The sequence below is a fragment of the Bos grunniens genome, chromosome X (assembly GCF_055505025.1).
Source record: "Bos grunniens cultivar Pamir isolate PY7600 chromosome X, Bosgru_T2T1.0, whole genome shotgun sequence".
Classification (NCBI taxonomy): Eukaryota; Metazoa; Chordata; class Mammalia; order Artiodactyla; family Bovidae; genus Bos; species Bos grunniens.
In genome coordinates this window covers 111,942,425-111,952,873 of record NC_141194.1, presented here as the reverse complement: position 1 = coordinate 111,952,873, position 10,449 = coordinate 111,942,425, and the positions used below count along the sequence as shown (strand labels likewise).

Here is a 10,449-nt window from a genome sequence, read left to right as displayed (position 1 = left end):
GCCAGAGCAGCAGCCAGGCTGATCCTTCCCTCTGTGATTGAGGAGGAAGCAGCCGGCCTTCTCAGAAGTGAGGGCCCGGGCCAGCTGGGGGAACCAGTGTGAAGCATCTTTGTGTTCCTCTTCTCTCCGATGACATGCAGATTCATCTCTCTTTTCTTTAGGAATTTTTCAAACTTTGGCTGTTTTCATAGAAGGCTAAGTAAACTTCAGTGTCTTAGCTTTGTGGATGATGCTGATCACAGCGTGTTTGTGCTTACCCAGTTCGAGAACAAGAGTTCTGCTGTTTTTTAAAAGTGATTGGGAACTCTTCCATTTTGTTCTGTGACCCTGAACAAGATGAAATGGAATTGGAACAGAACTATTTTGGAAATGTGAAAAGACTTAACAGTAATATCATTGGGGAAGAATTAAGAGACAAAATGTAATTGAGGTGAGTTCTTGCTTCTTATATTTCTTGTCTGTCATTTAATACAGCTAAGCTATCCCTGTTCAGTTGGACCTTTTTGGGCTATTATTTAAGGAAGTAAAAAAGAAATCTGATCCAACTTAATAAGTCCCCTGCTCACTGGCTCATTTATTCCACATTTATTACTTCATGGAGCTTCTGCTCTGTGGAAGGCCCTGTGTTAGCAGTGGGGGCATGTTAGCAGGGAACATGGGATCCTTATGTAAACCTACCAAAATTTGGAAATAAATATGTGATTAATTCAATGCTTTTTAAAGTAGTTCATTGGAAGGACTGATGCTGAAGCTGTAGCTCCAATATGTTGTCCATCTGATGTGAAGAGCCAATTCATTGGAAAAGACCATTGTGCTGGGAAAGGTTAAGGGCAGGAGAAGAAGGGTGACCAAGGCAAGAAATGGTTGGATGGCATCATCTATTCAGTGGACATGAATTTTGTCAAACTCTGGGAGACAGTGAAGGACAGGGAAGCCTGACATGCTGCAGTCCATAGGATGGCAAAGAATGGGATGTGACTGAACAACAACAAATTCACTGTTTTAAATATAGATAAAGGTTTTATCTAAATAATATTTGCACGTTGTTTGGGGGGAAAAGCATACCATTTGCACTTTGCCTGGGGTGAGGTGGAAATGTATTTTGGAGGCCGGTGGTGCCACATCCATGGGCCTGAGCTCCCAAGAAGCAGGAAAGGCTCCTGACTGACTGACTGACGGAAGAGCTGTCCAGGCACCATCCGTTCAGGGCCAAGGGGGAGGACCTGGGTTCCTCCCAGTGGCACAGTCAGAAGTGAAGTCGCTCAGTTGTGTCCGACTCTTTGCGACCCCGTGGACTGTAGCCTACCAGGCTCCTCCGTCCCTGGGATTCTCCAGGCAGGAATACTGGAGTTGGTTGCCATTTCCTTCTCCAGGAGATCTTCCCAACCCAGGGATCGAACCTGGGTCTCCCGCACTGCAGGCAGACGCTTTACCATCTGAGCCACCAGGGAAATCCACCAGGGAAGTCAGCAGGCGCAGTCAGAAGGTGGGTGTTTTTCCAAGGACTGCTGTCCTCCTAAAACCCTCCAGGGCAGTTGTGATGTAGACAGGGTGGAAGAGGAAGGAGCATTTTGGACTCTGGGCACTGCAGATGGTATCCTGGGGGTGGTACAGCCAGAGGGACTGAGGATGGTGGAGAGCCCTGAGCCAAGGGGCAGGGATTGAGTGAGTCAATTCCTAGGCAGGTTGATAACACCTCTAGGTTCCCTGAGGAGGAGAAAGGGGTCTGGGGCTCTCAAGGAGGAGATAGGGGTCTCGAATTCTCAAGGAGGAAGAAGGGACAAATGTTTTTCCCCTCTACATTTCTTAGTCTTAGTCACATAAAATGTTTTTTCCTTTAAGCCTCAAACTGATGATTACACAACCAACAACTCAGCTTCAACTCTGTACTAGGGATTATATAGCAACAATGTATCCTGCTTGAGGACAGTTTCTCCTACCTGAAAACCTTCTGACTAATCCTGATATTTTAGAATGTATATTATGGGAGTGGGTCTGGTAGGATCTTTCTATTTTTAAGTTCTAGTCCTGTTATCCTAAAATGTAAATTGTGAGAGTGGGTCTGGTAAGATTTATACAACCCTGAGACAGTCTTTTGATTAATTGTAATAACCAATTATAAAAAAGTATATAACTCCCTGGCTAACACCAGCAAGGGGCGCAGTCTCAGTCCCCCTTCTGATGTCTATGTCAGAAGCTTTCTCTGTCCCTTTTCTTACTTTAGTGAAACTCCTCTACACAAAAGCTCTTGAGTGATCAAACCTGGTCCCTGGTCCCAAAGCTAAATCTTCTTCAGAGATCATGAAACCAACACAATTCACCATAAGCTATCAGGATGCAGCCTAGGAGTCTGGAGCTGAGCTTCAAGCCAGAACCACGTGAGGACCACACAGTCCTCGCCCTCTGCCCTCATTCTGGTGTCCTTTCTTCTCTCCCCTTCCCTTCCCTACGTGGCAGGGCCAGGCCAGGAGAGAGGAGACACGTAGATGGGGGACTGGCCTAAGAGCCTCTGGGGATGGTGAGAAAGCAGCTGGGGTACACGAGACTACGAAGGCCGTTTATACCGAAGCAGCCTCCGGAATCTCGGGTTCCTTCTCTAACCAGCACAGTCGTGAAACATACCACTATGTTTGCACACCAGGATGAGCTACGGTCCTGTGTATTTGTTCCTTTTTCATGAAATGTCACACTCTGCATGTCTCCTGATGGTAGCGGGGGTGGTGGACTTCATACAAGGGGCCACCCTTCAGGAAACAAAGTCCAGGAATTCCTTCCTGTCACCTGCTCACTTTAGCTCTCAGAGCAGCACCCTTCCATTGTCTCAGAGCTCTTCGGTCCTCCTGATGGTGCGTTGGAGGCAGCAGCCCAAGTGGACCTCTAAGGTTGGGGGCACCCTGTCCCTGGCGTCCAGCCCAGAGCTCGCGTCACCCCTACTGTGGACCCCTTGCCCCCACTGTCTCCAATCTGGCCTCACTCTCTGCATCTCGGAGCTCTACTCTTCCTGTTCCTGTCCAGACAACCTCCCAGCCCAAGATGGCCGCAGGGTTGGCATTCCCTTACAAGTCATATATGAAGGTCCCCAGATAATAGTCCCCTGTCACAATTGTTGTGATTCAGATAAAGGGACAGTCGAGGTCGCTTTTGCTGAGTGTCATGATGGCTAGTAAATAACAACCCTGTGCGATGTGAATAATGACAAAAGGCTATGATTATGAATGACTATTCAAATGATTCCTAAATCCCCAATCTTTGATGAAAGTGATCAGTGAGCCTGGGTAGTAGAAGACTATCCTTTCTGAGGTTTAGCCAGCAGCGTGTTGCCAGGATGGTGTGTCAGCCACCACAGAGCCAGAGAGGACCTCAGTGTCCACAAACAGGCAGTTGGAGCAGATGAAAGGCTGTAGCAGATGACAGGTGCAGTCACCAGCCTGCTCCCCAGACCCCATCATCCCCAGGCTCAAATGAGGGTGGGAAGTAGCTGGCTTCGTCACAGTCTTATTTGTCCACGTGTGGGTCACGGGCATTTCCTCACTGGAGCAATAAAGGAACCCTGGCATTTGAAATCCAGAATGTAGTGGTTGTTCATTCTCCTCTACATTACTGTGCAATGCACAAATATTGTAATCATAATAGCTGTGGTAAATACTCACTAGTTCTGTTCCGTTTATTCACTGGGACAAGAAGATGATCTGACTTGCCAAAATAACCATCAGGGCACAGAAGCCTTGAGATATAGCTTTGTGATTGAGTCCAACACAAATACGTGGGAGTCATACACCGGGAACTTTTGACAGGGCACAGGGATCGCCCTTGCCCATGACTTCAACCTCCAAAGGCTAAGTCTCTGTGTCTAACTTGCCTTTTATTCTGTTGTTCACTTCTGGTTCCATTTCAGAGCACGGTGGTCATTGTAATTTTCAGAAAGCAGACATTAAAAGGGAAGACCCTGCAGAGATCAACCTAATCCAGGTGAGGGGGTCAGGCCGCTGTATCCTCCCCACACTGATCCTGTGAGTAGTCTCTCACAACAAGCTGCCCCCAAGGAGGCAGTCCCCTTCAGTGGAGGGCAATTCTGGAAAAGACTTTTGCTCTGAGTCCTCATCCACCAACTCCGGTGGCCCTGGGCAAATGAGTGGGCTAGTCACAAGGAGGAGATCTGGGTGGCACCACAGCATCCACTATAATCCACCCCTCCCAACACTGACATACACTCCCTTCATCTGGAGAGATCACCTCATCTGAGGACAGCTCCTTGAGGATTCTGGTTGGTTTCCTCTCCTCCTAAAGAAGCTCAGAGAGAAAGACTGGACAAATGCTGGGCCCTGCAGCTGCAGTGGTGCAAATGCTGTGGTGTAGCTGCTGCACCACAACTGATGGTCACTCTCTCTTGCCCGAGATCCATTCTAAATCCCCTGTACTCTCAGCCAGGACCTCGGCCATTTCCAGTGGCTTCCCTGGTTAGGTAATACAGACTTTGTCCCTCAGGGTTCTGAAGCTTCTCTGACCCTTGCTCTTGGACTTGTCAATTCACCACTGAAGTGGAGCAGGAACCAAGACACATCACCTGGCTGTTAGAGATGTTTCCTCGCTGTTCCCCCTGTGCCAGAATAACCCTCACACTCCTTAGGATCAAGGTCAGCACTGCCTGCCAGGATGGGGACAATTCTCTGTGTGTGCTGGTCCCCTAGCAGGAGGAGCCCAAAGTGCCCAGATGGAAACCACAGCTCATGGGTCAGTAGGACTGCTATCACGTCTCCTGGGGGAACCTTCTTGCTTTGGGAACAGCCTGTCGTGTGTCACCACCGGCAATAGGGTAGCCAGTAGCGACATGAGGCTGGGTATTGTGAACTCAAATGTGCTTAGTGTGTCCCAGGGCCTGGCCTTCTACCTTAATATAATGTGAAGTCAAATGTAAATAGCTAGATGTGGCAAATGTGGACAGTCCTGCTGTGGAAATATAGAACCTACTCTTGGGAGACTGGAAATACAAGTTCTCTGTGGGTCACTGGGAGTGATGGAAAGTGGGTCATGGTTCAGTGGAAGTGGTGATCAGCGGAGTCACTCTACACTCTGGTTCAAGGACCATGCATTTTACCTTGTGGGGAACTAAGGATGGCAGATGTGGAGCATGTCCAGCCCCTGGAGGGTGACATCCCGTCATCAAGGGCTCTCATATCCCAGTGTGCACATCACATGTGCTTTGTAGAGGTCATTCCATTGCTCCAGAAGACCAGCAGTTTCTGGATGGTGGGGGCTGAGATGGCGACTTTGGATCCCATGACCACTTGCCCTCTGAGCCCCTGGTGTGCTGTTAGAGAATCTCTTTGTTTGGTGTGGTTTTGGGAAATACCCTGTGTCTGTCAGTTTTACTTTCTATGAGCCCTCAAATAGTGGTGCCAGACAAAGCAAAAAAGCAAAAAGCAAGCAGGAAAGCGAAACCCACATCTACAATGTGTACCTATCGATTTCAGTAAAGATGAACCTCTCCTCCTTCAAGGATGGAAGTGAGATGTTGTGATCAACTCACCTTTAGTGGCTCAATGATCTGGAGGGACGGTGCCACTGAGGGATCGGCATCACTCTCTGTCATGGTGGGGCAAACACCTGGTAGGTGCCGTAGCTCATCTGGCCTGCTGGTGGCGCCTGTGCTGCTGAGCCCAGATGCAGCATCATCCTTGGCCCCACGGCTCCTCCTCGCATGAGAGCACTGTGCAGCCCTGAGGGACCACTGACAGAGGCTGGGCGCTCTCAGTTCTTCAGGCACTGGGTCTTCAGTGATGTTTCTTGCCTCTTGTGTGCTGCATGCTTTTGTGAGTAGCAAGAGGCAATGCAGATATCTTCCTTTTTTGGTGTCCCTTCCTATAGGTTCATTGATGTACCCCTTCTCCAAACCTACTTGTGGCAATCTACCAAAATTTCTCATTCTAAGTACCTGACTGGCTGGCTAATCCATTTTCCATCATCTTTAAGCCCATGTCTATTCTTGGCTCCGGCCATTTCCTTTATCCATATATAGTGGATCCCTAGAGGCACCATCAGAAGTTGCATCCACTCGGAGCAGATTTCCGCTCGCCCCTGTCTCTATGGCCACATGTGGTGGAGGTGGTACTGCAGCAGGAGTCCATTTCCACCTGCAGTTTCAGTTCAGCCAACCCACCCCTCATCTATGCTCAGCATTTCTACACCCCCAGCAGCTGGTGAGAAAAGAACTTCCTGGCCCATTAATCTCCAGGAATAAATGGCAGCAGAGGTGCTTGTGACACATTTGCAGGTCATATTGGGGTTTAGCTCACCTTCTTGTAATCTATGGCCTTGCTTAGGTCTGATCTCCTCAGAGAAGCCACTTCTGTTTTGCGGTGGATTACTGTTGCAGTCGCCTCCCTTTGTGGGTCTGACAGAACCTAGCTCATGAGGACCAATGTCCACATGCTGTATGCCGAGGAGGTGGCCATGTGTTCCAGCAAAAATAACAAACCTGGCAAAGCAGTTGCTATCGAGTGGGTGGTGGTCCAGTGTCCTCCTTAGGAGCCTAGAGGTTTGAGTAGGATCCAGACTGCTGAGGAGGTTCGGTGGGGACCACCTCCCTGCATCCTTTTGGTGTTAAGGGTGTCATTAATGTTTCACATCTCCCAAACCAGAGGGAATCTTGGTTTGTATTTACTGTCACAGTCAAGGTGCAGGGAGTGCACTTGGTCTCCCCGCTCTGATAGCTTCTATACTAATGGGCTTGTGTGCATTCAGGGCTTGTGCCCATCATCAAGCACGTCTGTTCTAATCGCACATCTGGAGGTGGCAGGCAGGAGCTCTCTGGGTCAGATCTAGGCCAGACCTCCGTATGTTCCTGGTGCACACATGCGCCCCCTCCACGGCGGACATTCACGGAGTGAAGGCCTGACTATCACTGCCCACAGCATCCCGCTTCTAGACGTCCTTACAGTGTTTGCGTCTTTCCTCTCTCCCCCGCGTCCAGTCACCAAGGTGAACGATGTGGTCTCTTTGTGGGACAGATTTGGGGAATGATGGCTGCATACGTCTGCCAGGGTGTTGCAGAGTCTTTACACATGAGGATCCCTCCTTCCCTTTGGTCAATGGATTCTGTGTCTGACAATTGACTCAGGTCTGGGAACTGGGGAAGACGTCATGACTCTTGTGGAGCACTCTGCATACTCCTGCTCACTCATCTTTGCTATGTATCAGATAGTAAGGAATCTGCCTGCAATGCAGGAGACCTGGGTTTGATCCCTGACTGGGGAAGATCCTCTGTAGAAGGGAATCGCAACCCACTCCACTATTCTTGCCTGGAGAATTCCATGGACAGAGGAGCCTGGCGGGCTACAGTTCATGGGGTCACAAAGAGTCAGACATGACTGAGCGATGAGCATTTTCACTTACACTAATTAAGGCACAAAGGCACTGGCGACCCACTCCAGTACTCCTGCCTGGAAAATCCCATAGATGGAGGAGCCTGGTAGGCTGCAGTCCATGGGGTCGCTAAGAGTTGGACACGACTGAGCGACTTGACTTTCACTTTTCACTTTCCTGCATTGGAGAAGGAAATGGCAACCCACTCCAGTGTTCTTGCCTGGAGAATCCCAGGGACGGGGGAGCCTGGTGGGCTGCCATCTATGGGGTCACACAGAGTCGGACACGACTGACGTGACCTAGCAGCAATTAAGGCACAGATTTGTGGACAGCCCATCTCTCTTGACCCTAAGAACACCGTGTCCTGTTAGCAAGCTCTATACCCCTTTGCAGATCATAGCCTCTTTCTGCCACATCAGTTTTGCTGCTTTTACAATAATAGAGATCACATTCCTTTTGAAATTTAAGTGCCACCTGCTGAACTGAAGGGGATGTGATCCAAAACTTCCAGGTTTTTTTTCCCCATCTCCCACAGAAGGAACTCAGCTTCCCAAAGCCCCAAACCACCCTGCCTCAGGCACCGAGTGCTCCTTCTGGAGCCCCACCACCTCACACTGTGTTGCCTTGTTGTGTGGGAGTAGGGGACATCTCTGCACGGTCCTCGTGTGACTGCAGCTCCTAGACCATCGCTCTAGGCGTGGGGGTGTTCTGCTTCTTCTACTGAACCCTCTGCTAACACGGCCTTCCACAGAGCAGAGGCTCCATGAGACTCTGGGCGAGATAAGCCAGTGAGCAAGGTACTTATTAACTCTGACCAATTTTACCCTAATTTCTTTAATAACTAATGCAAATCCAAATAAACATAAATATTTTAATTTTGTAGAATAACAGATGACAAAAGATTTTAGAATTAACATTTATTTTTATTCTCTTTTCTTTTTATTGTTTTCCCCACACCTGATGGTTTTAGGGATCTTAGTTCCCTAACCAGGGATTGAACCTGGGCCCCAGCAGTGAAAGCGCTGAGTCCTAACCACTACACTGTCAGAGAATTCCCAATTTCCCCATTTCTTGACTCCATAAATTATATTGTTCTTTCCCATTTCCAAGAAAATTCCTATTCCAATGAAATGTTAGCTTCCTCAGGGTCACAAAATAAAATAGGAGAGTTCCCAGGCTCTTTTACGGAACAGCAAAACTCCTGTCCTTAAACTTGGTAAGTACCTATACGTGTGTGACCATTGTCATTCACAAAGTTAGATACTGAAGTTTATTAAGCCTTCAGCTGAAAAAAACATTTGAAAAATTCGTAAAGAAAGCAGAGATGAATCTCCAAGTCACTGTGGAAAGAAGGAACCCAAAGATGCTACACACCGTGTCCCCGCTACTGGCCCAGGCCCTCAAGACTGAGAAGGCTGACCGCTCCCTCTTCAGTCACGGAGGGAAGGATCAGCCCCCCTTCCTGCCCCCAGGACACGCTGTTGGACGTGGACCTGGAAGGAGTCTGGCTGCTGCTCTGGCTCAGGGCCCCTCTTCCTCCTCCCTCTCAGCCTCTGCAGGTGGGAGTGGGAAGGACCTGGAAGCCCCTGGATTGATTTTGAGCAGATGCTCTAGGACGTGCCGCTTGCTGCTCTCCACATAGGCCTGGGGACCCCACAGGAACTGGTAGCGAGCAGGGTCACCGCGGGGCACCTACTGATATTCCAGGAACCCCTCCTGAACCCACTTGGATCAGCACTCCCTGGGGTCCCTATAGATGTAGTGCTCCCTCCAGGTGTATACGCCCATGTCGTTCAGGGTTTCCCAGATCTCCTCCTCGTGGGCTCAGTTGCCCTCCAGGAGGGTCACGCCTAGAAGCACCACCAGGAGGCCGGCCTTGGGCATGCTGTGCCCATCGCTCACTAGCATGTAGGTGTGCTTCGTGTGGTCCACCTCCCTCACATCCACGCCGAAAACCAGCTGCAGGCACTCCGAGGCTTGGCGGAGGGCCTCAGGGAAGTGGTGCCCGTCCTCTCTGAGGACCATGTTCAGGATTTCTTCCTTCGTGGTTGGCTCCTTGCTGTGACACTTGAGGAGCAGGAAGTGCATGAGCTCCACCACCAGCAGTGCAGTGGGTCTGGGTGCGTGGACGTGGCACCTTCCCACTGGGTTCTCTCGGCCCCACCTAGTCTTGGCTGCTGGAGGCCTCATCTTTGGATTGGCTCCATGGAGCGGCAGCCATGGCACTGGGGAGAGAAAGGCACCTTGAGGGCTCGAGGTCAGGGGGGATGGGGGCTTCAGCATCAGCCAGCTCCAGCTCCTGCCGGGTGCCCAGGAACAGGACAGAGGAGGAGGAGGAAAGCGAGGAGGAGGGAGAAACGTATGCAGCCTCCTCCTCCTCCTCCTCCTTCACCTCCTCCCCCTAAATAAACAGTCCCTCCACTGGGCTCTCAGCCTCCCTTGGGTCCTGAAGGTTGGCCTCACTCTCCTCATGGAGCTCGCTCATCCCAGGCATCAAACCACAGACAGAAGTGAGGCAGGGGGACAGATGGGGACCACGGGCCTGCGGGAGAGAGGGGGTTTGAGCCGCCTTGGCTGTTTGAGTTTGAGTCCAGGGTTTGAATCCAGGGTTTCAGTCCACCCTGGGTGGACTGACACAGGCCACTGACAGGTCTCCTCTTGAGGGGTACTCTTGGGCCTCACAGGGACGCTCCTCCTGGGCAGGCTGTCTTCTGCTAACCCGATGGAGGAAGTGAGGTGGCACCCAGGGGTGCAGTCAGCACAGCCCGAGGTTCTGGGGCTGATACGATGGGGGGAATTGGGCCTTGTGAGGTCCCGTCTGTTCTGGGATGGGAAGCCTCTGATGCACACTCAGGGCACCCACCTCACCTAGACTCCTGGCACTGCCTGGACCGCCTCTGCTCTGCAACCTGTGGACACGAGCTTCAGACCTGTGCTTTCACCTCTGGGTTCCTGGAGCCCCTGTGAGAGGAAACAAGGGGGCACCTCGGCCGTAGACTGTGGCATGGCACTGGGGCCCTTGGTGCTGACGGAGGCCTGGGCTGTACTCGGTGAGGTTCCGCTTGTCCTGAGGTGAGTGGTTCCCCC

The 10,449-nt window shown here is 50.8% G+C and overlaps 1 pseudogene; it reads right to left on the bottom strand.

Annotated features, from left to right (window-relative positions):
* Nucleotides 1–8,883: 8,883 nt before the first annotated feature.
* On the bottom strand, nt 8,884–9,856 carry LOC147341176 (melanoma-associated antigen 10-like; annotated as a pseudogene).
* Between the last annotated feature and the right edge of the window lie 593 nt (nt 9,857–10,449).